This window comes from Cryptomeria japonica, chromosome 9 (genome assembly GCF_030272615.1).
Source record: "Cryptomeria japonica chromosome 9, Sugi_1.0, whole genome shotgun sequence".
NCBI lineage: Eukaryota > Viridiplantae > Streptophyta > Pinopsida > Cupressales > Cupressaceae > Cryptomeria > Cryptomeria japonica.
Genome location: NC_081413.1, coordinates 540,232,432 through 540,260,140, shown reverse-complemented (window position 1 = coordinate 540,260,140; position 27,709 = coordinate 540,232,432). Strand labels below are relative to the sequence as shown.

The 27,709-nt window shown below is 36.7% G+C and overlaps 1 pseudogene; it reads right to left on the bottom strand.

The window, feature by feature from the left end:
• Positions 1–556: 556 nt before the first annotated feature.
• LOC131858483 (uncharacterized) lies at positions 557–27,709 on the bottom strand (annotated as a pseudogene).

The window sequence follows — 27,709 nt, the reverse complement described above, 5'->3', positions numbered from 1 at the left end:
TATATTTAACTCGCAAATGTCCCCAAAAGAAAAGAAACCTTGGCAAATGTCCCAAATCAAAACAAAACCCTATTCATTCTTCTATCAAGTGAAATCTAAGCCATTGATTGAACAAAGTTAATCATGCTGTGCTGATGTTGCCCTATAAAATTATAATTGATCAAAGGGAAAATTAACAAAATGCACTGAGATAAATTCTAATAGCCTATAGTAAAAATACTTTCATTTTAAAAGATCTGAAGTCTAAATAATTCAAAAATACTTTCATTTTAAAAGATCTAAAGTCTAAATAATTCAAGTATTTGATGTTGCTGCTTGAATGAGTTATAATAAGTGTTTGAGTCACCTCACGAGAAATTCTCTATGAAGGCTATTCTTTGAGACTAGCTTCATTTGTAATATTGACACCTATTTTTGTGATACTTATTTGACAAATAAGCATTCTGAAACTTTATCATTTTCACTCGGAAAGATCTTAGATATTATCAGATCTACTCTTTTAAATGCATGAAATCTCATCAAAGGTAAAAATGTATAAGAAATGAAACATGGCACTTCAAACTAACTTGGCCTTACGAGGAACTCTGCGAGATCCTCCAAGTTTAGGGTCACTAAATCCCGAATAAGACATAGAAAACCGTTCACTTCCGCCATATTTAGGGGTCACCATGCATTTCACAACAGACGCAGATGCCATTTTACAGAAAATATCAGACTTCAAAATCATGCTTTCCTCACCAAATTACTGTTTTAGACGACCTCCCCTCCTCTCGCCCTACGTTTCCTCATCACATTAATCCTCCTGTGAAAGGTATTTTCATCCACATTAACACTAATGCATATGTCAATGGAGTGTTGCACAGTTTTCTGCTATGAAAGGTATTTTCATCCACATTAACGATGATGTTTTGTCTTCTGTCATATATCAACCCTAGTCATTTTCTAATGGTTGCAATACAACCATCCACATTAAGGCTGATGTTGTCTTCTGTCATATATCAACCCTAGTCATCTTCTAATGGCTGTATTGCAAAAATCAGTGAAAAATATTAGAAAGATGATGAATGCTTACCATTCCTGATCCAATAAGGAACTGTATGGTCTTTTCAATCTGTCTCATGTCGACACGGCCACACAAGTAAAGATACTCATTGAGAAGATCACCGTGTCTGATCTCTTCAGCTGTCCACATACGAGTCCACACAGCCCAAGAAGTGGGACTGGCACCACTCTCATCACGCACTCCATTTAAAGTGTTAAGCATAGTCTGATAAGTAGGCAATGCTTCCTCTGTAATCATATCCCCCACTAAACAAACTAAATAGTCATCCGGCAATTCAAGGGTTCGCTCCCGTAGCTCTTTAATGTCATGGATAAAGGCCTCAGAAGCAGGATCAGGCATAAAGTCTTGTGGCTGCCAGGAATTCTCGACGTGTTTTAAATGGGTAAAAACATTCTCTTCTACCCAACCCTCGAGTGATTTAAAAATTTCAATCTTCTGAGGCAGCATGGAATGAAGCACTTGTTCATGAACATCACGTATGTGAAAATGATTTTTACCCTTGTCAACTTCCCTGGGAATGAAATACATCGCATTAGAAACTCACGACCAATCTATCTAACATAAAACTTGAGACTTCAATATTAGGATTTAAAATTTCTCTGCAAACTTACTTGGTCTTCCGAGAAAGTGTCGCAGTCATCGAGATCCCGTGAGATCTAGCAGTCTGCGAAGATCCTCCAAGTTTAGCACAAATAAAACCTGAAGAATTTGTTGAAGACAATCAAATCACCAAACTAGGGGCCGCCATTTCACAGAAGACAATCAAATCACCAAAAACCAGTGCAAACAGCTTTAGTACAAGAAGAAGCTAAAGGAGTATCTAAATAAGTACCCTAATAATTCTAGAAGGATTGTTGACTGCTTAGTGTGCCCGGCTCATGGTGGGTCCTCTTAAACCTACTTATTAATAATTCTAGAGGGATTGTTGACCCTAATTTTATTCTTCACTTAAGATAGATAGAATTCTTAAAGTGGGCTTTCTTTTGTATCACAAGGATATTGCTTCAATAATGATAGGAAGTTAAAGTATCAAGTACTCAAGCGTTGATTTTTTAGGTGTGTCGGTCTTATGTTGGGCCCTCTTAAACTGACTTATTAATAATTCTAGAAGGATTGTTGACCCTAAGACAAATAGAATTCTCAAAGTGTACCTTATTTTTTATCCCAAAAGAAATAGAAATCTTAAAGTGAGCCTTATATCACAAGGATATTGCTTCAATAATGATAGGATCATGATGACACACTTGGACAAAGTTGAACACTTCATTGCAATATTGATGAAATTATAATTTGCCAGGACACAATTGAATACATAACTAAAGCCTTACAATATGTACAAATACACAGATGTTAAGAACCTTCAGACTTGTATCAAGTCGAAACTAAGGAAAATATTTATAAATGTCCAAATAAAGCATTTCTCACTTTCCCAAAATCATCTACAACATAAATAAATTGAATGTATATAGTTAATGTAAATGTAAACTTTATATTGTATATCCAATGTAGACAGTCAAATCTTGTTGACCAAACCTACTAAGGAACCAAACACCAAATCAAAATCTATTTATCATCTTATGAGTTAAAAGAATGAAATTGAGATAAATGCTATATTGTTCATAGGTTCAAGCTCCCCAATGATTGGATTGTATGCATATTTTCACAAGTAATTTGGCATTTTCTCTACAAAAAATTTGAAACCCACTTTCACTGCTCAATATTCTTGTTTTTGTTGATGGTCATGTAGAGCTGATGCATTTTTAATTGAAAATATAGAGACACAAATATTCCACACTTTTCTACCAAAATGGCCTGGTGATAGACACATTTGTTTTAGACATGCATTGTTGTGGCATAGAGCAATACACATTACGGTTACCTAAAGTTTTTATAATGATATATCTTTGATTTTTCACTTTCTCCTTTTTTTTTAGATTTATTTTCACAAAAATCAATAAATCACCTAGAAAATTGATACTTTCCCAGCCAAAAATTATGAAATCTTGATTTTGATAATAAAATAGAATGTAATTGTAAACATTGAAACATATTTGATCCTTTATTTTTTCCAGATATCAATGCAGGACTAATAATATATAGCGTTCAAATGATCATTTAACAATTTCTAAGAACTATTTTATAGTTTTGGTGGTTTTAGTATTTGTGAATTTCACCTCGCACCTCTCCCAATTTTATTTATTCAGAACAACCTCTAAGAAATAATAGTTAACTATAATATATTATATCATATAATTTCTAATTTTTGAACCTTTCATAGTAGCACTACTTTTCATAGAAGCACCACTTCTCTGTTGAATATCCAACTGAAACCATATTTTTGGCCTTGATTTACATAGTCTTGAGCTCTTTCTTCAAGTCTTCTGATACGATGCGGCAATTTGCATACATAATCTTGAGCCTTCCTTACCTCAGCTAAAAGGCCTTCTGGTTTCTCTACATTCCATCTAGAAATAGACTCTGGAAATATCATCTTTTTAGCTCTCGTGTCTTTAAATGTTATGCATTGTGAAACTTTATCATTTCACTCGGAAAGATCTTGGATATTATATTATCAGTTCTACTCTTTTTAATGCTTGAAATCTCATCAAAGACAAAATTGTAGAAGAAATGAAGCATGACACTTCAAACTTTCTTGGCTTTATGAGGAAGCATCACAGTCATCGAAACCCTACAAGATCTAGCCACCAAATCTAGGAGCCGCGGAGATCCTAAAACTGAACAAGACACAAAAAATAGCTCACTTACGCCATATTTAGGGTTCACCATTTATTTCACAACACACAGAGATGCCATTTCACAGAAAATATCACACGAAAAACAAAGAAAGCCAGTACAAACAACTTTTCCAGTAGAAGTAGCTAAAGAAGTTTGGACTTCCAAATCATGCCTTCCTCACCACATTATTGTTTTAGACGACCTCTCCTGCTCTCACCCTATGTTTCCTCATTACATTACTCCTCCATGTTGCATATTTTAAGTAATGCAATGGATTCCATGTAGGTAGCACCATTAATTCTCAATAACAATTTTTTGATATGAATTAAATACGCAATACCAACTTATCCTCACAGTCTTATACATATCATTGATATGTATCAAATAAGCACTGCTATTATTATACACATATGACAAAGTAGGTCATTTGATATTTTTTCTAAGTTGATAAAGCTTTCTCCAAGTTTTTATTAATAAAAGCAGGATAGGCCCGTAAGATTACATAACTGCAAAGCGACACCTAGAGTGCATGAGGGATGCACAACCAACAAAACCCCCCCACCACATACAACAAAAATCTAGTAGGGTGAACAAAAAAGCATCAGCTAAACCAAAAGACAAGAAAACAGAGCAAACTGAGACAACCAAAAAACACAAAACTGTCACCTAGGACAAACACAAAGAGATGATCCACTACATGGGGGAACCCTTTCCTTGCCAATCTTGGCACAAACTAAGCACTTTATTTGAGAAAGAAACTTTTTTACTGGACTCAATGCCAGAGCTAGAGGAAACCGACACAAAGTCAAGAGTGACTTTGACATAGGGAGCCATGGGACCAGAACTAGCAGCCAGGGACTCCATGCAATTTCTTTTCTTTGCCCTCCTCTTTTCCATTTCATCATGAATAGCCTATAAGGAGGCATTGTGCTTACTAACTGCAATGCTACATGCAAGGTTAGCCTCCTCAATTTTCTTTTTAAGGGCCTCCTGTGTTTTCTTGACCTCTTCCAACACGAGCTTGGTCACTACCATTGTAATCTTGGAATCCAAATCATCAATCTTGCCATCCACTTTATATAACTGCCCCATAATGCCAACAAGATCATTGGCAGTTCTCCAGACTCTGTCATCATCCACATCATCGACCCAAGTGTTAGCCCTCACCTCCGCCTCGATCACTTCTTCAAATCGATTGATCTTTTTTATGGCCACATTCATCTACGCATACAACCATTTTAATAGGTTGTCCTGTCTTTGCACATCCTCATGTAGGTCCTTAAGAATTTAAGTTAGGACAAAGATTGAGCTTGGGGGTTTGGTATTAGCAGAGGAAGCAGGGTTTATGGGTGGAGGGATAGGAATAGCATTATTTTAGGAGGGGACTAATCCAACCCCATGTCTGAGGAGTCCAAATCATCTAAGGACAGAGACTCAAAGCCTGAATAGTCAACATTCTCCATATTTTGTTGCATCTCATGCTGAACATAGACATCTTGGTCCTTTTTAGTGTTGGCTATCACCTTAAATTTGGCCATTCTAGCAGGGTTTTTCCTAGTGCACATTTTAGAACCCAAATGAGAAAACTTTTCCAGAATTAGAGGGAGTCACAATAAGTTCCACATATCAATTGGGGTCATAGGTGGAACTAATCTCAATAGAAGGGAGCCGATCAAAGGGGGTCAAAGTTAGGTGGTAATTGTACAATCTACATATAAGGCCCTGATGGAGAGGGGTTTACTTTTAACAATGCCCCTTTAGAAATAGATTGAGACAAAGATGATTTAACCTAGAAGGAAAAATTCATTCTTACCCCATGACAGATATGGTTTAACACATGGGAAAGATCTATCGATGGAACCTCCTTTTCTTGCCATCGAGGGTGAAGTACCTTATACATAATAGAGCTGCGTCCTCCAAATAGCAAGTAACTCCTTCCTATTGTAATTGCTTTGAAGTCTTGATACCCCTTCACCTGGTTCAAAGAACCAATCAAAATCCTTCTTATGATTCCCTTTATGTTTCTTAGGGAAAGAAACACCATTCTTGGTCACCTTCGTGATGGTCTTCACCAATTTACCATAAAAGTGACACTACCAATCTTCACATTACCATTATCCTTGGCTTGAACAAACATAATAGAAAGTTAATTTATTGATTTCTAGGTCAATTTTGGATTTCTACATTAGTTTTTGATGTCCATCTAAACTCTTATATCAATATCATTTCATCACCATGACATTAATAAGTACAAGGACATTTATCTAGAACATATTACTTAAAAGATTTACACTCTTGCTAATCAATATAATCATATTATATTATTTAAGTATCCTATAGTTTTTGAAATTAATTTAACACGTAACGCATTAAACTCATATGAGTTGGCCTCTCCAATGCATAAAAAATAGTAACAACTCATAAAGAATTAAAGTCTGGATTCATTTAATTGAAGGTTAATTTGAAATGTATTATTTATAAACTTTAGAATTTAAAATCATAGTAGTATAATAATCTAATTATGAATACACAAACTTTACATATAGCATCAACACATATTTCTTAGAATATCTTTCTCCACCTAGTAGATAAAGATGAAATACCCTACCAAATTTAATAACAAATATTATTAATTTCCTATAGTTAACAAAGACCATTCTAAAGAACTCAATCATAAATTGAACTTAAATCTATTTAAATGTCAGCGGAGTGTTGCACAATTTTATCATGTGAAAGGTATTTTCATCCACATTAACGCTGATGTTTTTTCTTTTTTCATATATCAACACTAGTCATTTTCGAATGATTGTATTGCCACCACAAATTTTCATGCAATGAAGCACTTGTCAATGGACCTCATGTATGTGATAATGATTTTTACTCTTGTCAATTTCCCTTGGAATGGAATACATTGCATTAGAAAATTGAACAAGAAGAATTGTTAACTAAAGACAAATAGAATTCTTAAAGTGGGTCTTACTCTGTATCACAAGGATACGATTTTAATAATAATGAGATCATGATTGTAAGCTCCTTCTCCCTTATTTTTTGTGGGTGATTTATGATGGCAAAAAACATTTGTTCTAGGAGGGCACATGGAATTAATGGACACCCCTCGCTTGACAATATAGAAAATATAATAGAGATCAAGTCAATCTTGTAAAACTAGTGGGGCACCAAAGTTTTTGACTATTTCACTGTTACCATTCAAAATGAAGTGCATGTACCTAAATGGGAAGATTTTTCCCTATTGGATATCACACACTATCAGAAAGTAATACCTTCTAAGGCATTGAACTAGAGTACATTATTAACTTCAAAAAGTATCAGTATAAGCAAATTTAGACTCAATCTAAGTCAAAAAATTACACAATAAGGGTATGTGCAGGATCATGGTGTGCCATAACAGGCCCTTAAGTGGCAATGAAATTTCAGAAAATCAGAGTTATGCAACTTGACATGAAAATTTGAATAAGTTGTGAACATTATTTTTAAAATATGTAAGAAGAGAATCTATAGAAAATTAAATGTAGCTTCTAAGCTACTAGTTTTTTCTTGAAAAAACAAAATCCTATTTGATGAAAATTTCAATGCAGTGGTACTAAAATTTTAGGAAAATGATAAGAAGTAGACGTATGTCTGACCACCCTAATCACAATCAAATCATAATATTTTTTTATAATATTTATAATATAAGTATTAAACTCATGTCCAGATGTGACATATTTTTTCATAATTTTTTATAAAATAAATAATTATTTATGAATTTTTTACTACAACTTTTCAAAAATTTAGAAACTCCTACGTTTGACCACCTTAAATTGGTCAAAACCTTATGAAATTTAATTTTTTAAAATTTTTCCCTATAGTAGCGGAAGCATAGGATGTGATGCATGTTTCAGATTCAAAAACTATTATAGCGTTTGAAAGTTATGAGTGTTTTTCAATCAGTCTATCAATCAGGACTATTGTCAGAATTCAATTAGAAAATAAATAATAATTATTTATTAAAGTTGAAGTAAGACAAGCCTTATATTGTTGGAAAGCTGAGAACATCCTTAAAAAACCCTTTTCGTTTTATCAATTTTGGCTCCACCAGTGTAAAGTCTAGAAAATCGAGGAATACTGAAAAACATGTTTTTTCAGTTTACTCTCCAAGCTTGTCACTTCCAAGCCAAATCCCAAAGCATTCTCTAGCCAAAATTCAAAATTTGAAAATTGTACAACAAAAATCGGATATCCGATTTTAATAAGTAAATTCACTAACTAAATTTGCACATAATTAATCTATTGTTTATTAATATTTTAATATATTAATTTATAAATAAATTAGTATATGATATTAGGGAGAGGGGTGAGTGGGGGGAGAGAGAGAGAGAGAGAGATAAAGAGACTAGCGGAGAGAGAGAGAGAGAGAGAGAGAGAGAGAGAGAGAGATATGGGGAGGGGTGAAGGGAGAGATAGAGATGGGGAGAGGGAAGGGAGAGAGAGAGAGATTAGGGGAGAGATAGAGAGAGATATGACCCTTTACGACTCTATACGATGTTGTTATGGGTCATATGACCCCTTATGACTCCATATGGTGTTGTTAGGGGTCCTATGGTATCCTAAGGGGTCATATCATGTCATACAACCCTTTAGGACACCATATGACCCCTTATGACACCATATTGAGTCCTTATGGGTCCTATGGTGTCCTAAGGGGTCATATTGTGTCCTACAACCCCTTAGGACACCATATGACCCCTAACGACACAATTTGGTGTCTTAAGGGGTCATATTATGTCTTAAGGGGTCATATTGTGTCCTATGACCCCTTAGGACACCATATGACCCCTTAAGACACCAAATTGTGTTGTTATGGGTCATATGGTGTCCTAAGGGGTCACGGGACACCATATGACCCCTAAGAACAACATACGACCCCTTATGACACCATATGGTGTTGTTAGGGGTCATATGGTGTCCTAAGGGGTCATATTGCATCCAATGACTCCTTATGATACCATATTGGGTTGTTATGGGTCCTATGGTGTCCTAAGGGGTCATATTGTGTCCTACGACCCCTTACAACACCATATGACCCTTAAAACACCATATTGGGTCATTATGGGTCCTATGGTGTCCTAAGGGGTCATATTGTGTTCTACGACCCTTTAGGACACCATATGACCCCTTAAGACACCAAATTGTGTCGTTATGGGACATATTGTGTCTTAATGGGTCGTATTATGTCATATGACCCCTTTAAGACACCATATGACCCCTTAGGACACAATATGACCCTTTACAACTCTATACGGTGTCATTATGGGTCATACGACCCCTTATGACACCATATGGTGTCGTTAGGGGTCCTATGGTGTCCTAAGGGGTCATATTGTGTCCTACGTCCCATTAGGACACCATATGACCCCTAACAACACAATTTGGTGTCTTAAGGGGTCATATGGTGTTCTACGGGGTCATATTGTGTCCTACAACCCCTTAGGACACCATATGATCCCTTAAGACACCAAATTGTGTTGTTATGGGTCATATAGTGTCCTATGGGGTCATGGGACACCATATGACACCTAAGGACAACATACGACCCCTTATGACATCAATGGTGTCGTTAGGGGTCATATGGTGTCCTAAGGGATCGTATTGTGTCCTACGACCCCTTGGGACACCATATGACACCATATTGGGTTGTTATGGGTCCTATGGTGTCATAAGGGATCATATTGTGTCCTATGACCCCTTAGGACACCATATGACCCCTTAAGACACCAAATTGTATCTTTATGGGTCATATTGTATCCTAAGAGGTCAGGAGACACCATATGACCCCTAAGAACAATATATGACCCCTTATGACACCATATGGTGTCGTTAAGGGTCATATGGTGTCCTAAGGGGTCATATTATGTCCTAAGGGGTCACATTGTGTCCTACAATCCCTTAGGACACCATATGACCCCTTAGGACACCATATTCGGTTGTTATGGGTCCTATGGTGTCCTAAGGGGTGATATTGTGTCCTACAACCCCTTAGGACACCATATGACCCCTTAAGACACCATATTGGGTTGTTATGGGTCCTATGGTGTTCTAAGGGGTCATATTATGTCCTACGACCCCTTAGGACACCACATGACCCCTTAAGACACCAAATTGTGTCATTATGGGTCATATGGTGTCCTAAGTGGTCATGGGACACTATATGACCCCTAAGGACAACATACGAACCCTTATGACACCATATGGTGTCGTTATGGGTCATATGGTGTCCTAAGGGGTCATATTGTGTCCTACGACTCCTTAGGACACCATATGACCCCTTATGACACCATATTGGGTTGTTATGGGTCCTATGGTGTCTTAAGGGGTCATATTGTATCCTACGACCCATTAGGACACCATATGACCCCTTAAGACACTATATTGGGTCGTTATGGGTCCTATGGTGTCCTATGGGGTCATATTGTGTCTTACAACCCCTTAGGACACCATATGTCCCCTTAAGACACCAAATTGTGTTGTTATGGGTCATATTGTGTCATATGACCCCTTTAAGACACCATATGACCCCTTAGGACACAATATGACCATATGTCTCTCTCTCCCTCTCCCTCTTCTCCTCTCTCTCTCTCTCTCTCCCCCTAATCTCTCTCTCTCTCTCTCCTAATCTCTCTCTCTCCCTCTTCTCCTCTCTCTCTCTCTCCCCTAATCTCTCTTTCTCCCCTAATCTCTCTCTCTCTCTCTCTCTCTCTCTCCCTCCTCTCTCTCTCTCTCTCTCTCTCTCTCTCCCTCCTCTCTCTCTCTCTCTCTCTCTCTCTCTCTCTCTCTCTCTCTCTCCCCCTTTCCCATAATCTATCTCTCTCTAAATATGAGCAATAAAATTGGATATCGGATTTTATCGGATATCCGATTTCTTTCATTGCCATTAATGTGGCAACAGTAAAAAAAAGGCGGCAACGGGAAAAATTTTTGGGACCACAAATTTATACATTAAAATTGGATATTCGATTTTTGTAAATAAAAAAAGAACCGTGTGGGCCATTTTGTGGATTCCAACGGCCCACAGTCTGCATATTCTTTTTTCTATCAACGATCACAGGTTTTCAGACAGGTGGAGACAAATTTTTGCTTTTGAGAGATTCTTAAAGTCAAATCTTACATTGACAATCATTTAGGAGCATCTTTGTGGAGGTAAATGGGGAGTAGTAGTCGTCAGAAGTTTAAACACAAAAGAAAACGGTCAAATGACCAAATTAAAGTGTATAGAGAAAGAGATAGAGAAGGTCATAGGAGGAGAAGACAAGGTATGTTAAATATTGCTAATGTTACTTCAAGTAAAGATGAAATTGAATTTGAAAATGTGTCACAAGTTATTGAAAATGAAAATGTAGATTTTGAAAGTGAAAATTTTGAAAATGCTGAAAGTGATAAGGAAAATGCTCAACATGTGGAAAATTTTGACATAGGAGGTGAACATGTGGAAATTTTTTACATTGGAGGTGAACATGTGGAAAATTTTGACATTGGAGGTGAAAATGTGGAAAAAGTTAACATTGAAGGTGGAATTGCTCAACCAAGTGAACAATATGTAACACCTAATTACTTTAGAATTGAAGAACCTCTCATGGATAAAAGAAAAATTCCAAATCCAAGACCTTCAAGAACCCCAAAATGGTTACTTGAAATCGATGAGAATATTATTATGAATCTTGAAGGCAAGAGGTCAACAAGAACCATTCAGTTGTGGGCTACACAACTTTTCAACCAAAATTTTAGCAATAAGACATTGACTGAGTAATGCCAACTCTTTGTTCAATTGCTAAAGATGATAAAGATGAGACCATTTCTAAACAAATTGAAGATTTGTATGAACAAGAAGATGGAGAGAAATTCTATTGTTTCCAAAAATCTATTTGACGCTCTTAATTCTATTGGAAAGAATACCAAAGAAAGAGATAAGAGAGCCGCTCGAAGAGTGATTACAACCTCCTTAGTAAGCCATTAATTGAGGAAGGCTCATCAAATGAGGCAAACTTGTGTTGATTTTAACATAAACCATAAAACTTTGGATAAAGCACTTGCACGAAGACAAAGACTTGACGATCCACTTCAACAAGATACATGGGCTTTTGGTGGGAGGCTTCCACGTGTTGATAGAAAGTTGACTGACAATGTGAAGGAGGAGATTCAACAATTTTGGCACTCTAATTCTAGAGTGTCACCCAATGTAAAGGATGTTTTGAAATTGAGAATCGGCAACCCAAACTGCACACCGCATCCCAAACGTTTCTTGGAATCAAGCCAAACAATGTTGTACAATTTTTTTTGTGAAGTGCATCCAACTTTGCAAATATCACAAAGGGCCTTTGAATCTTTGAAGCCATTTTATTGTGTTCCTCTTAAGATTCGTAATACTTTTTGTTGCAAGTACCATGTGAAGTTTTTAACGTACCATGAACTTTTATGTCATATTCATTCTATGATGCATACTAATGAGATTTTGCAGGAGTGTGGTGTAATGCTATTTCTAAGATCATCAAGTGACTTGCAAGATCTATTTTTATGCCCTAGAGATGATGGCTGCTATTTCTATAGAAATTATTGTTTGAATGAGAAGTGCTTAGAATGTGGTGGGTTGTCAAAGTTTGGTTCATGTTTTCATGAGGGTAGCGAACACGAGTTTGGAAATAATTATGTTGAGAAAAAAAGATATGAGACAATGAAATATACTTTGAAAAGTAGAGGTGAAGGTTTTAGATGTGAATTAGTCTCAAGAGAAGTGAGTATTGTTGATTTTATTTTGGATTTTAAGAAAAATATTTTCTACAAGTATGCAAGGCACACCCATAGGTCTCAGTGGTTGGATCAACAGTTCAGGATGTGTAAGAACTCTTTCCCGATTGGCACTATTGTATCCGTGGTTGATTTTGTAGAGAACTATACATTGCAACCATAGAATGAGGTACAGTCTTAGTACTACAATTCAATCTAGATTGCTATTTTTGTTCACATTATATATAGACATGCTCCTGATAGTACAAAAGAGGATAGGAAGATAATCAAGGAGTATCCTTTTTATATGAGTGATGATAGATCACACTCCTTCGAGTATGTGCAACATTCTTTCGAGAATTTTTTTGAGTTCTTGCATGAGAAAGATATTGTAATTGATCAGCATATCATATGGTCAGATAACTGTATGGGTCAATTCAAGAATGCCCGTATGTTTTATTTGTTGAGTAGAATGCATGTAGAGAGGAGTATACCTCATATTTGGTGTTTTTTGAGGCAATGCATGGGGAGGGGGAGCATGATGGAGCAAGTGCATGTTTGAAGAGAGCTCTAGTTAAGGAGAAATTGAGTATTTCAGGTGCAAATTTCTTTGATGCATGCTCTATTGTTGATTGGTGTAGTTAAGCATTGTCACATGGAGGTACTCTTGGTTCAGCAGTGACCAGATTCTTTTGGTTGGTTGAGGAGGGCATAGTGGGAGATAGATTGGATTGTCAAACAATTAAAGATTCTTCAAAGATGCATTCATTTCTCAGCTCAGATGCAAGTACATGGACCATTTGGACATGAGCGTTATCATTTTTTTGTCAGAATTGTGTTCGGTGTGATTGGGATCAGTGCAAGTCAAGTGAGTGGGTTGATAAGTGGGTTCCCCAATATCTAACTCCTTTATCTCAAACAATATCCTTGTCAAATGATGACATGGAAAGTTCACTTGAGTATGACCATCTATTAGATCTTGTACAACTAGGACATGTTTTTGCAGTTGTTGCATCACAAGGGAATGAAGAGAGATTAGAATGTTGGTTAGCACGATGTGTATAGGGAAAGCAAAAGCTAACACAACCAATGATAGTTGATGATGGGTTCACATATCCTACAGGTTTAGTTGTTGTTATGGGAACTCGGTTGCAAACATACATGATTAGAAAGAATGACATACTTGCATTTGAAGACTATGAGAGACACAAAACCATTATAATGTATTCACACCTTATTATAGCTACAATTGTCACGTTGATGAAGCATCAAGCAAAAATGAAGACCAAAGAGCTATGGACAGTAACTACTACTGGTCATGAAGCAATACTAGATACTCTTAAGCAAAGAGGTTACCCTTCACGCATACTTGAGTAGTAGGTATTTAATGATGCCTTATTTTTTTTTATAATGCATTTCATTTCAAACAATGATCACTAAACCTTAATATTCAAGTTTATTACGTGTATATTAAGGATGTGTTCAAAATGCAGGTCTATTGATGAACATTTTTTTTGGCAACATGGTTTTTGCATGCACATAGTGGGTACACTCGATATAATTGGAAGAGACATATTTTTGCAACACGACTTATTATCATGCATTTGATGAGCTTTACAATTTTTGTTATTAGACAACACTTTTTGATAATTTTTGATGATATAATTATCACAAAACCTTTATGCTCATGTAGGTCTTTTTTGATGATATACAATAGTATCACATTATGATTTTTGCGTCAACATAGTGGGTTATGTTGATATAATTCGAAAAAAAAGTATTTTTATGGTACATAATCTCTCCTTTTTATTTATTATCATGCATTTCAGTTGAAGTGATTATCATAAAGCCTTTATGTTTATCCATGCATTTTATGTGTAGACTAACAATTCTTACAAATACAGGTTCATGCTAGATCATTCACTGTTGACAAGACCCTCTCTTGGTGATGGTACATATTCCTTTGTGCATTAATGAGATTAAATTTTGTGCATAAACACTAAGTCAAGTGAACGTATTGCTATTTAGAAATAACCATATCTACCATTGTCTTCAACCATGCAGAGAAATGCAGTGAGAAGGGCTTTAATCAACATGCATCTTTCTTCAAAGTTACTTATTTTGGTCTTCATTTATATGCAGGCATTGTTGTACATAAGCTTTTCTCTTAGGACATGACGATGTCTGATGCAGATGAAGTGGGATGTTATATTTGTATATGGATGTGAATTGATGTAACTTTGTTATGATGATATACAATGTCCATGAGCACATTGGTTTAGTTATATTGGTGATATACAATGTATCTGTACATGAGTAAATTGGTGTAGTATTGAAAATGAAAAAAAATCATGTTTGCATATCCCTTCATGGATGTCACATGCAAGTATAATGGTAATTATGTGTATACAATACATGAAAATATTGATGATCATTATGTGTCTACAGTGTAATGCTTGTTTATCTATATTTTTCATTGAATGAGTGATGATTTTTTTGCCAACTTTGCAAAAAATTCTGCCCTAATAAAACCTAAGGGAAACTTGAAAAACCGAGATAGGATTTTGTAGGGACCCCTCTCATGGACTCATAGATTCAAATGGATCGTTCACAAGTGCCACAGATTCCAATTTAGGGCTTGTCAAAGTTTGACAATTTTTAGCACCTAGGGTGCTCAAGGGACGATGCCGATAGGGTATGACCCTGAGTGTTCGAATGAGTGGGGGGGAAAAATATGAGCATGCATAGGGTAATAATGCCTAACTAGACATGTTGGAGTTGACGGTTCGTTATCATGATGAGCAGAATGAGAAATTGGTCACGTGACAACATTCAATTGAATGAGACTAACGATTTTTTTGCCAACCAAAAAAATGCTGCCCTAATAAAACCTAAGGGAAAATTCAAAAACCAAGATAGGATTTTGTAGGAACCCCTCTCCTAGACCCGTAGGTTCAAATGGATCATTCGGAGGTGCCACGGATTCTGAGTTAGGGCCCATCAAAGTTTGACAATATTTAGCACTTAGGGTGCTCAAGGGACAACGTCGATAGGGTATGACCCAAGCGTTCGACCGAGTGGGGGCCAAAATAGGAGCATGCATAGGGTAATAATGCCTAAATGGAAATGTTGGAGTTGATGGTTCATTATCACGACAAGAAGAATGAGAAATTGGCCACGCGACAACATTTGATTGAATGAGACTGACGATTTTTTCGCCAACCCAAAAAATGCTGCCCTAATAAAACCGTAGGGAAACTTGAAAAACCAAGATAGGATTTTGTAGGGACCCTTCTCATGGACCCGTAGGTTCAAACGGGTCATTCATAGGTGCCACAGATTGGGAGTTAGGGACCGTCAACGTTTGATAATTTTTAGCACTTAAGGTGCTCAAGGGACGACGCGGGTAGGGTATGATCCTGAGTGTTCAACCAAGTGGGGGGGAAAAATAGGAGCATGCATAGGGTAATAATGCCTAACTGGACATGTTGGAGTTGATAGTTCATTATCACGACGAGAAAAATGATAAATTGGCCACGCGACAACATTTGATTGAATGAGACTGACGATTTTTTCGGGAACTGAAAAAATGTTGCCCTAATCAAACCGTAGGGAAAATTGAAAAACCGAGATAGGATTTTGTAAGGACCTCTCTTGTGGAACTGTAGGTTCAAATGAATTTTTCACGGGCACCACAGATTGTGAGTAAGGGCTCATCAATGTTTGACAACTTTTTTGCACTTAGGGTGCTCAAGGGACGATGCCGGTAGGGTATGACCCCGAGCGTTCGACTGAGCATGGGGGAATAATAGGAGCATGCATAGAGTAATAATGCCTAACTAGACATGTCAAAGCTGATGGTTCATTATAATGATGAGCAGAACGAGAAATTGGTCACACGACAACATTCCATTGAATGAGATTGATGATTTTTTTTGCCTACCGAAAAGTGGTGCCCTAATAAAACCATAGGGAAAATTGAAAAAATGAGATAGGCTTTTGTAGGGATCCCTCTCGTGGACCTGTAGGTTCAAATAGATTATTCACAGGTTCCACGGATTTCGAGTTAGGGCCCGTCAAAGTTTGACAATTTTTAGCACTTAAGGTGCTCAAGGGATGACTCCGGTAGGGTATGACCTCGAGTGTTCGACCGAGTAGGGTGGAAAAATAGGAGCATGCATAGGGTAATAATTCCTAACTGGACATGTCAGAGCTGACGGTTTGTTATCACGACAAGTAGAACAAGAAATTAGCCACGCGACAACATTTGATTGAATGAGACTAACGATTTTTTTGCCAACCGAAAAAATGCTGCCCTAATAAAACCATAGGGAAACTTGAAAAAATGAGATAGGATTTTGTAGGGACCCCTCTCATGGACCCATAGGTTGAAACAGATCATTCACAGGTGCCATGGATTCCGAGTTAGGGCCTGTCAAAGTTTGACAATTTTTAGCACTTAGGGTGCTCAAAGGACGACACCGATAGGGGGTGACCCCGAGTGTTCGACCAAGTTGGGGGATAAAATAGGAGCATGCATAGGGTAATAATTCCTAACTGGACATGTCGGTGCTGATGGTTTGTTATTACGACTAGTAGAACGAGAAATTGACCACGTGACAACATTCAATTGAATGAGACTGATGATTTTTTTGCCAACCGAAAAAATGTTGCCCTATTAAAACCTAAGGGAAACTTGAAAAACCGAGATAGGCTTTTGTAGGGACCCCTCTCATGGACTTGTAGGTTCAACCGGATTGTTTGCAAGTGCCACGGATTTTGAGTTAGGGCCCGTCAAAGTTTGACAATTTTTAGCACTTAGGGTGCTAAAGGGACGACGCTAGTAGGGTATGAACCCGAGTGTTCAACCGAGTGTGGGTGAAAAATAGGAGAATGCATAGGGTAATAATGCCTAATTGGACATGTTGGAGCCAATGGTTCATTATCACGACGAGCAGAATGAGAAATTGGCCACGTGACAACAGTCGATTGACTGAGACTAACAATTTTTTTGCCAACTGAAAAAATGTTGCCCTAATAAAACCGTAGGGAAAATTGAAAAATTGAGATAGGATATTTTAGGGATCCCTCTCATGGACCCATAGGTTCAAACAGATCGTTTGTAGGTGCCACGGATTCCAAATTAGGGCCCGTTAAAGTTTGACAATTTTTAGCACTTAGGGTGCTCAAGGGACGACGCTGGTAGAGTATGACCTAAAGCATTCGACCAAGTGGGGGGCCAAAATAGGAGCATGCGTAGGGTAATAATGCCTAACTGGACATGTAGGAGCTGATGATTTTTTATCACGATGAGTAGAACAAGAAATTGGCCATGCGACAACATTCGATTGAATGAGATTGACAATATTTTCCCCAACCGAAAAAATATTGCCCTAATAAAACCGTAGGGAAACTTGGAAAACCGAGATAGAATTTTGTAGTGACCCCTCTCATGGACCCGTAGGTTCAAACAAATTCTTTGTAGGTGCTACTAATTCCGAGTTAGGGCCTATCAAAGTTTGACAATTTTTAGCACTTAGGGTTTTCAAGGGATGATGCCGGTACGGTATGACCCCGAGCGTTCGACTGAGTGGGAGGGGAAAATAGGAGCATGCATATGGTAATAATTCATAACTAGACATGTTGGAGCTGATTGTTCATTATCACGACAAGCAGAATGAGAAATTGGCCACACGACAACATTCGATTGAATGAGACTGATGATTTTTCGTCAACTGAAAAAATGCTTCCCTAATAAAACCATAGGGAAACTTGAAAAACCAAGATAGGATTTTGTAGGGACCCCTCTTGTGGATCCGTAGGTTCAAATGGATCATTCGCAAGTGCCACAAATTCTGAGTTAGGGCCCATCAAAGTTTGACAATTTTTAGTACTTTGCTCAAGGGACCGTTCATAGGTGCCGGTAGGGTATGACCCCGAGCGTTCGACCGAGTGGGGGGCCAAAATAGGATCATGCATAGGGTAATAATTAATTGTATCAAGTATTGTTCATTAAATGAATTGTATTGTATTATTCATTAAATGAATTGTATTGTTCATTAAATGAATTCTATTGTATTGTTCATTAAATGAATTGTATTGTTCATTATACAAACAACACTTATGATGAAATGAATTCTATTGTTCATTAACTAACAATTATTAACCATTGTTAATTATTGGAATGAAGATTAAAGATTTCCATGATAACACCATGCATAGATGACCAACAATTTATATGATCAAATATCAACTTCTGTATATATGAAAATGTCAAATGATTACAAATGTATGTCCATACACAAATATGGCATAAACACCAACTCAAACAAAATGTATGTCTATATACAAAATATGAATGCCAACTAGACATGTAAGCATCCCAAAACTATCTATAACATCCTAAACTGTTGATGGATCATAAAAATCGATTCTCTTTGTAGCACTGCTCGGCTCTGAAGGATCCTGCACAAGAAAAAACAAACCACGATTAATATTAGTTATATTATATAACTCACATTCAAAAAGTTAGCATAAAAATGAACTATAATTTAACTAATCTTGTTTACCTCATCTCCATGTTTTCTCTTTGGCTTTGCAAGACTCTTGATGTATCCTCTAGTCTGTATCATAACATCTAGTGCATCGTGCATCTCATGCACCTCATAATCTGCACTGTCCACAGGAGGATCAATAGGTTGTCCAATTGGATCCAAGCATACGTGCCCACACATGACACAACTATGGGGAACACAAATGTGTGGAGCCGAGGATGACATGTCAACGCCACCAGATGCACCACTACTATCAAAACTAGGTTGACCTACTGACCCAGCCTGAGAAACCAAAAGGCTACTCAAAGAGTGAATAGCTGATATGGTCCGTGATGTTGCCTCACAAATGATATCTAGATGCTGCACTAGAGGTGGGGGATCAACAGGAGAAGGGGGGACATATGGGTCTTAGACTACTCTGACTGCCCTAGGTCTATTTTGGGGCATACCTAAACCCACACCTTGGAAATGTTGGATGTCAAAATAGTTCACATGTTTTCCTAAAACAAACTCAACATACAATTTTTTTATGAAGTAGAAGGGGACATCAAGATTGTTGCTGGGTAGTTTGTCAAAAACCATCCACCAACGATCCCAAAAGTTTTTCACAATACCATCATTTGTGCACCATTTAAAATAAAGTTTTTTTTTTTGGTCTACGGGTTGACCAGTGCGGGGTTTCACAAACAATGAGGCAATATCGGCTTTGGATATCTTGAAATCCTTGATCTCCTTATAGGACAAGCCATCCATATATTGTTCCCTCATAGAATCTTGCCACAAAGGGGTGGCATTGTTCTCCTAATTAGTCATGGTTTCCATACTCTTTATGATTGACGTGAAAGGATCAAACATTGGGCTTAGGTGAGGGATCCTATGATATACATCTGCAATCCCCCTCAATTCGTTCAAATTTTGTACAATTAAATCTTGAATTGAGGGGGGGTTTGGCAAAGGAGGGTTTGTTTGTTGCGGTTGTGCTTGATCAATGTTTTCACTGTTATCCCCTATTTTTAACCTAATTGAATGTAAACAATTGAATTTAGTTAACAAATTTAAACAATTTTGTATTTAATTAAAAAAAACCTAGTTTTCATGAAAAAAACCATATTTTCAATGAAAAAACAAATAAACATTAAAAAAATACAAAAATTGAATGAAAATGATTGAAAAAAAATAAAAATCTTACCTTTCAATGTATTTTTTAGCAATTTTTGGGCGAAAAACCGGATTTCGAATCCAACCGGATATCAGATTTCCAAAAATCGCATAGGCCGTGGGTTAAAAATAACTCATGGGCTGCCACAGTCGAAATATATTGTCTTAGAAAATCAGAGATCCGATAAAATCGGATATCCGATTTTTATACTTAAACTATTTTAAAATAACATTATATTATATAATATAATAATATATTATATATTATACAATATATAATATAATATAATAATATATTATATAATATATCATTATATTAAATAATATAATATGATATTTTATAATCTAATATTATATTATATATTATGTATTAAATAATATATAATATAATATAATAATATATTATATATTATATAATTTATTTTTTAATTTAAAATTACAAAAAAAAATTGCATATCCGATATTATTGGATATTCGATTTGCTTAGGTGTTTACCATGCCAAGGTGTACTGACACCCAGGCCAAGCAAAAAGTCAACATGAATTTTCGCGTTTTTAGGCGAGTGGAGAAGGCTATTTTTTTCACATTGCCACTTTTTGGCCCCCCATGATCTTGCACTAACCCATAAGGGAAGGATATGAGGTCCTCAGCAGAAAAGTGCACTCATGTCTAAAAACAAGATGTTTTTTCTTTTGTTGGACAAAGATGCAAGACTTCCAAATGTAGGGGCATTTGCTTGGTTAGCCATTAAGGGGAGGATTCTCACCAATGATAGACTTAATTTTTGATGAATTTCATGAGTTCTTAATTGTGTTTTATGTGATAAGGAGATAGTTCATCCACAGATCAATTACTCCTCAACTACGAATTTGCTTATGAATGCTAGTCATGGTTGTGCAATAAGGTACATTGGCATGGTTCTTTCCACTCCAATCTTATCTTGGTATTTGAATCTTGGCCAAAGTTGCACATGGAATCCTTTTTTGCAGTCTTATGGGAAGTTGCCCCAACCATAGTTATTTGGAATCTTTGGTGTGAAGGGAACAAAAGGATCCTTAGAAAGGAAAGTACTGCAAAATAAGTCATGTAATTAGTAACATCGATAATCCCATCTCAGAGGTGGTGAGGGATTACACTTTTAAATATAATATGCTAGAATCCTATTTTACTTCATGGGATGATATAGTTCTCAAAGAATGGCTAGGGATCACAATACCCTTTAAGGGTAGCCTCCCTAAGAATTCAAAAGGGAAAGGGAAAAGAAAATATGTTAAGTGGGAACCCCCAAATAATCACCATTGGAAGCTTAATTTTGATGGTGTAGTGAAAAACCAGATATTTCAGGGCTAGGATATGTCATCCATGACCACAAAGGAGAAATTATGGAGGTAGGAGTGGCCAAGATTCTAGATGTAATTGATAATGTAGCATAAGCCACAACATTATTCTATGGTTTATGCATGATCTGCAAGTTAGGTATAAAAAATATCATTGAAGGGGGCTCGATGAATATTATATCGGCTTTCAAAAAATTTGAAGCCCCATTTTGGAAAATAAGTTATGTTCTCTTGGAGGCCTAGCAAATTTTGTAAAGATTTGAGGATTTTATCCTTAAGCATTGTTTTAGAGAAGCCAACAGACTAGCCGATGCTGTACCAATAAAAGGGTGTGAAATCATTGAGGGGGAGGTCATACTAAATAGGGTAAAGATCCATGTAGATGGTGACTTGGCACCCATCGCATTGGTTGAAGCTCTCTGTTAAGTATTTACTAACACGTGTTGGTTTTTTGTACGTCTTTTCTCCATGTGGGACATGATTAATGCTCACAATACATTTATAGGTGCTTTCATTATGATCTTTCTATGGTAATGATGAAAGTTAGATAAGGTCTCATGTCACATGAAAGGCCAAGTGTAGACACTACCATATTCATGACAATTCATGACAACCCCCCAACTTGTGTGATGGTGATGGTAATGATAAATAGAAGTGGGATGCACTAAGAATGAATGAGAGTGAGATTATCAATATACTCATATAATCCTCTTCCAACACCTCAAATCTCTTCCCCATGTGAAATTAATGATTGACTAATGTCAGATCGCATGCCAAGCAATGTGAGACAAAATCGAGGCAGTGCTATTTAGGAAGGAAGAATAACATTTCATGCACCGTATTTTTTGTTTCTAGCATCGTCTCTTCCTGGCGACCTTGTCCATGGAGTACAAGCCGCTCAACCAAATAAGTTATGTTTCCTTCACCGAATGGAAATTTACAACCTCAGGTTTCTACACTTTAGAGCACATTAGGCACAATTATAATAGCTTTTAGTATATGTTTGCAACGATCAGCGAAAAATATTAGTCTGGTGATGAATGTAACCATTCCTGATCCAATGAGATACAATATGGTCTTTTCAATCTGTCTCATGTCCACACGACCACACAAATAAAGCTACTTATTGAGAAAATCACTGCGTTTGTTCTCTTCGGCTGTCTGCATACGAGTCCACATAGTCCAAGATGTGGGACTGGCACCACTCTCATCCCACACACCATCTAGAGTATTAATCATAGTCTGATAAGTCGGCGACGCTTCCTCTGTAATCATATCCCCCACTAGACAAACTAAATAGTCATCTGATAATTCAAGGGACTGCTTCTGTAACTCTTTAATGTCATCGATAGGGACCTCAGAAGCGGGATCGGGCAAAAAGTTTTGTGTCTACCAAGAATCCTCGACGTGTTTTAATTGGGTCAATACATTCTCTTCTGCCCAACCCTCGAGTGATTTAAAGATTTCAATCTTTTGAGGTGGCATGGAATGAAACACCTGTTCATGAACCTTACATTTTTTTGGTCGATAAAGGCAGGGCCAAATATTTGGTATTAAAGAGAAAATTTTCGAAGTACAAAATTTAAAAAAGTTGATCCTTTCTGTCCTTCCCCGTGACTGAAATTCAAGAAAATGACTAAATTCTGATAAAACATTTAACCTCTCCAAAAAATTAGAATAGTTCATTTAAACATAAATGAACTAAGATTTCTACTACCGTCCTCTTATATTTTGCAAGTTTCTAGAAAACTATACAGAAATTCGAATAAAAAAATGAGCAAAAACACATATCTTTCTTTATCCATACACATAGTCAGTCTCTTGAAGTACATCCTTGACCTCTGCGATGACCATGACCACCAACTCAACCCCTGCCTTGACCATACCTACATCCATGACCACCCTCAATGCCATCCTACGAATCTGTTGGTTCTTCTCTAGCCGATTGAGGAGAATCATTGGTTTCTGTAACAGTGAGGAATCCATTTAGGATGACAAAATCTTTGAACACAATCTCCTTATCTCCTTATCTGGGTGTTGAGTTCTGTTTGTTAAAACTCTCCATTTTAAACAAGTTGTCGCCATTGCAACAATTTGCCTGTACCTTATCAAGGCTGGCCCCTTAAGGTTGAGAAGAAAAGGATGGAAATTGATGGTGTCACCAATCTCATTAATTGTACCAAGATCCCACAGCCTCAGAATTCCAGAACTGAGTAGGGAATATTTCATAACCCTATCTAAATCCCTTAGCAATTCAAGCTCAAATAATTCAGAGGCAAGCACTCTAGTCTCGATTTTAGAGAAATTAGCATCCAGAAGGGATGTGACAAATCTAGAGGAATCCTGTGTATTGTCCCTACAGTACTCCTTTCTATCCAAATGACCTTGCCCAAGGATCATTTTTGTAGCCAACATGATGAGACGGTTTACAGTGTGGAGGATATGTTTTAATCTCAAGTCCTCGATTTCTTTGAAGTTACACTGATGATTGGGGCTTGTCAAGGATATCGGAGTATCTAATCCAACACATGCAGTCAGGCTTGGAAACTCTCTGAAAATGAACTTTGAGGACCCTACCCTTGCTTATTCTGATGCGAAGACCTTCTATCCATCTAAAGGAGAAGTCCGACTTAATGAGAAAAAAATATGATGGTGGACTTAATGAGATAACAGAGCTAAATGAGTTGCCTTAATTAATGAAGGCGTCCATCACCCTCAACTTAAGCTTGTCATTTTAATAAAAACATTCTCTTGACATGACCTTCCCATTAGAAGCGAGAAATGCATTAACTCACACTTAACCGCCTTCCAAGACAAGTGGGTTATGAAAATGCCTTGAGATTAGGAGTCATTAGAATGATCGGATTCTAAAAACATTTGCCTAGATCACATAAGATCCTGATATCGAGTTTTTAGCTGTCCATAGCCATGGTAATAAATGCTATCTGACTAATTTAATTAGGACAAAAAGCTAAGCATCTTGGCAAATTTAGAGATATCCCCTACCTTGTTTGGAAAATAATTAACTCCGTCTGACAAATTTATCTAAACAATTTTAGAGAAGAGAGGACCCCGCCAATTGAGCTAGGAAGAAAAAAGAATAGAGGTCCTTGGGATTCAGAATTACTTTTTGGAAAAGAGTGCCTCTTTGAGTGACTTTGGAGCACATTAGAAAAATAAGGGTGATCTGAACATCCAAGTCATCATATAAAAGCCCTTGATAGGAAGAATTAGATCTACTAGGATCAATAAATGCATTTTAATGTTGGAAGCAACTCAATGAATCTATGATTTGACAAAGGGTCTGATAGGATTAATTAATCCAACAATGTTCACTGAAAGTTTAAATTTTGTAGAAAAGAGAAAATGGTGGGAAGTTACTGTTTAGCCTCATATATAATTTTTTAATCACCATCTTGGAGGATGTTGACCTAGACTGAAAAATCTGGTAATTCTACATAAAAAATCATTGACAATTATTTATATCCCTGACATTGTCCTTCCACCACACCAATTTGTGTCCTTGTGCAGCTAATTTTGATAAAAGATCTACTTCTGGATTGTCTTCCCTATAGATATGTCTATAAGAGAAGTTATCTATCTTTCCTAGAATTGATAAATTTTTCTTCAGTAAGGCTTGCAGTCTCCAGTTAGGGGTCCTAGTTGTTCTAATAGCATTTATGACTATAACATAATCCCCTTCAATTTCAAGATGCTTGATTCCTTTCTTTGATAATTCAGAGAGACCAATCAAGAGAGCATTAAATTAAATTATATTATTGGTATTCAAAGGAATGGAAAGATAAATTTTACCTTTAATAGTTCCTTTATGGTCCCTAACAATATAACCCACACCAGGCGAACCTGGGTTACTTTTGGATGCACCATCAAAATTTAACTTTAGCCAACCTCTCTTAGGCGTGAGCCAAATTGCTTTTGTTCTATTATGATCCTTGCTCCATATACAAGGGGAAACTTTAATACCATTCCATCTAAGCTGAATTCGGACATCCCAATCTGTAAAATATTTTTTAGGGTTGGAATTCAATGCTAGCTTGCAATTGATTTTTTCCACAATCGAGGTCTCAATACATATGAGGATTGATTCTAACCTCCATGATTTATTGTCAAAAATTCTTCTACCACATTCCTTCCATATTTACCAAATGAGGCTAGAAGGGTTGACTTTCCAAAGAGGACTGAGGAGGCCATATTTTGCCCTTATTGGCCTTCCTTGAAAGAGAGTGACAATATCATTGGGGAGGGCCAAGATCCAACCTAATTTGGCACATAGCCATCTCCAACATTTGGCTGAAAAATGGTTGTTAAGAAGTAGATGATATACGATTTCCTCATGTGCCTTACAGAGAACACACCTTGAGGGACCCTCATATGCCACATTCTTAAAGCTTTCTGTTGTTAGAATTTTCTTTTTGACAGCTAGCCAAGCAAAAACACCTGCTTTTGAAATTAGTTTTCCGCTCTAGAAGAGCTTTAGTGGGATTCCTAAACTGTTGTTTTCAACTTGATTGGCTAAAAGACAATAGACATCTTTGGCATTATATTGGCCTGTTTTAGATAGAGTCTAAACTAAGGAGTCCTGACCATTTATGAAAAATAGTTGGTAGTCCTTTAGTGTCTCTTGAAGTTGCTGTATTTCATTATAAGGGGGAAACCTTAAAAACTCTTCTAGTTCCAGCCCAAAGAAGAATTCTCCTTATAGAAAACTACATAATCTCTGATATGAATGCCCCAATTTTTTTAGAGCCAATGTCTTGTCCTTTGAATTGAAATCATGCTATCTAAACTTGGGTAGCCACCCGAAGAATCTTCCCCAAAAAGGCATGTGGATCCATCTTGAACATCCCAAGAGATAAAATCTGCAACTAGAAATCTATTCTTAATTATGAAACTCCAAATCCTATATCCCTTTGGTGGGTTGCCAGCTCTCATAAAGTTTCTTGGCTCTTCATCCGTTATATACTTAGCTTGCATGAATCTAACCCATCTCGCAGTTGGATCTCCAATCCCAATAAATTAAAGCTATTCTATGTTTCTCTTCCATGTTTTGTTAGAAGAAATTTTTCATATTCTTGATGATGAAAGAATTCATCCCTGTTGTGAGAGCCAAATATGGCAATAGATAAATGGGGAGAGTTGAGATAACCACATGTAGAATAACCAACCTACTAGCCCAAGAGAGTCATTTACCTTTCCAAGAGTTGGTTCTTGTCCCCAATTTTGATTTTAGAGAATCCCATAATTTTGAGCTCCTTAGACCTTTGTCTATTGGAATGCCAAAGTAAATGCATGGAATATTACCCTTCTTACAACTAAGAATTTTTAAGATTCTTCTCTCCACTTTTTGAGGGGTTGAGAAAAAATAGATTTCTGATTTTTCTTTATTAACAATCTGACCCAAAGCTTTACCATATAAGGTAAATAGATTTAGACATTTATCAACATAAAAGAGAAATTTGATGATAGAACCTTGGCTGCCACCATCAACCAATTGTTACTTGAAGCCACCCTTTTAATTTGAACCAAGGAGGGTTTCCATAAAATGAGTAATCCCTTAGAAGCACCATTTGCTTGAATTGCTTTATAATTGCAACCATAGTACTGATTCTTAAGCCCTTCTCTGAAGGATTTTGCTTTTTGTAGGTTGAACTTTGTTTCTTGGAGCATAATTATCTCTACATTGATCAAAATGATTCTCCTCTTGATCAAACATTTTTTGTTAGGGGCATTAAGATCCCTAACATTCCAAGTTAAGATTTTCATTTCTATTTAGGAAGGGATGAACCCTTCCTTACCTTCAACAAATCTGTTATCTTAATTTGTCCTTCTTCTTCTCCCTCTAAAGATCTATTCTCACTAAAGGATTTTGTATCTCTCTCAGGAGAGACAATACCAAAATCAGGCTTGGACTTGCATTCAAACAATTGCTTAATACCCAGCTTCCTCTTTTCTTTTACTTGTGAATAAAGGGCAGCAAGAGGGGTTTCCATTACATTTTCAAATTCCTCATCCTTCTCCATACAATCTTTGAAAATCCTTTGAGAATTGGAATCCTGACCCAT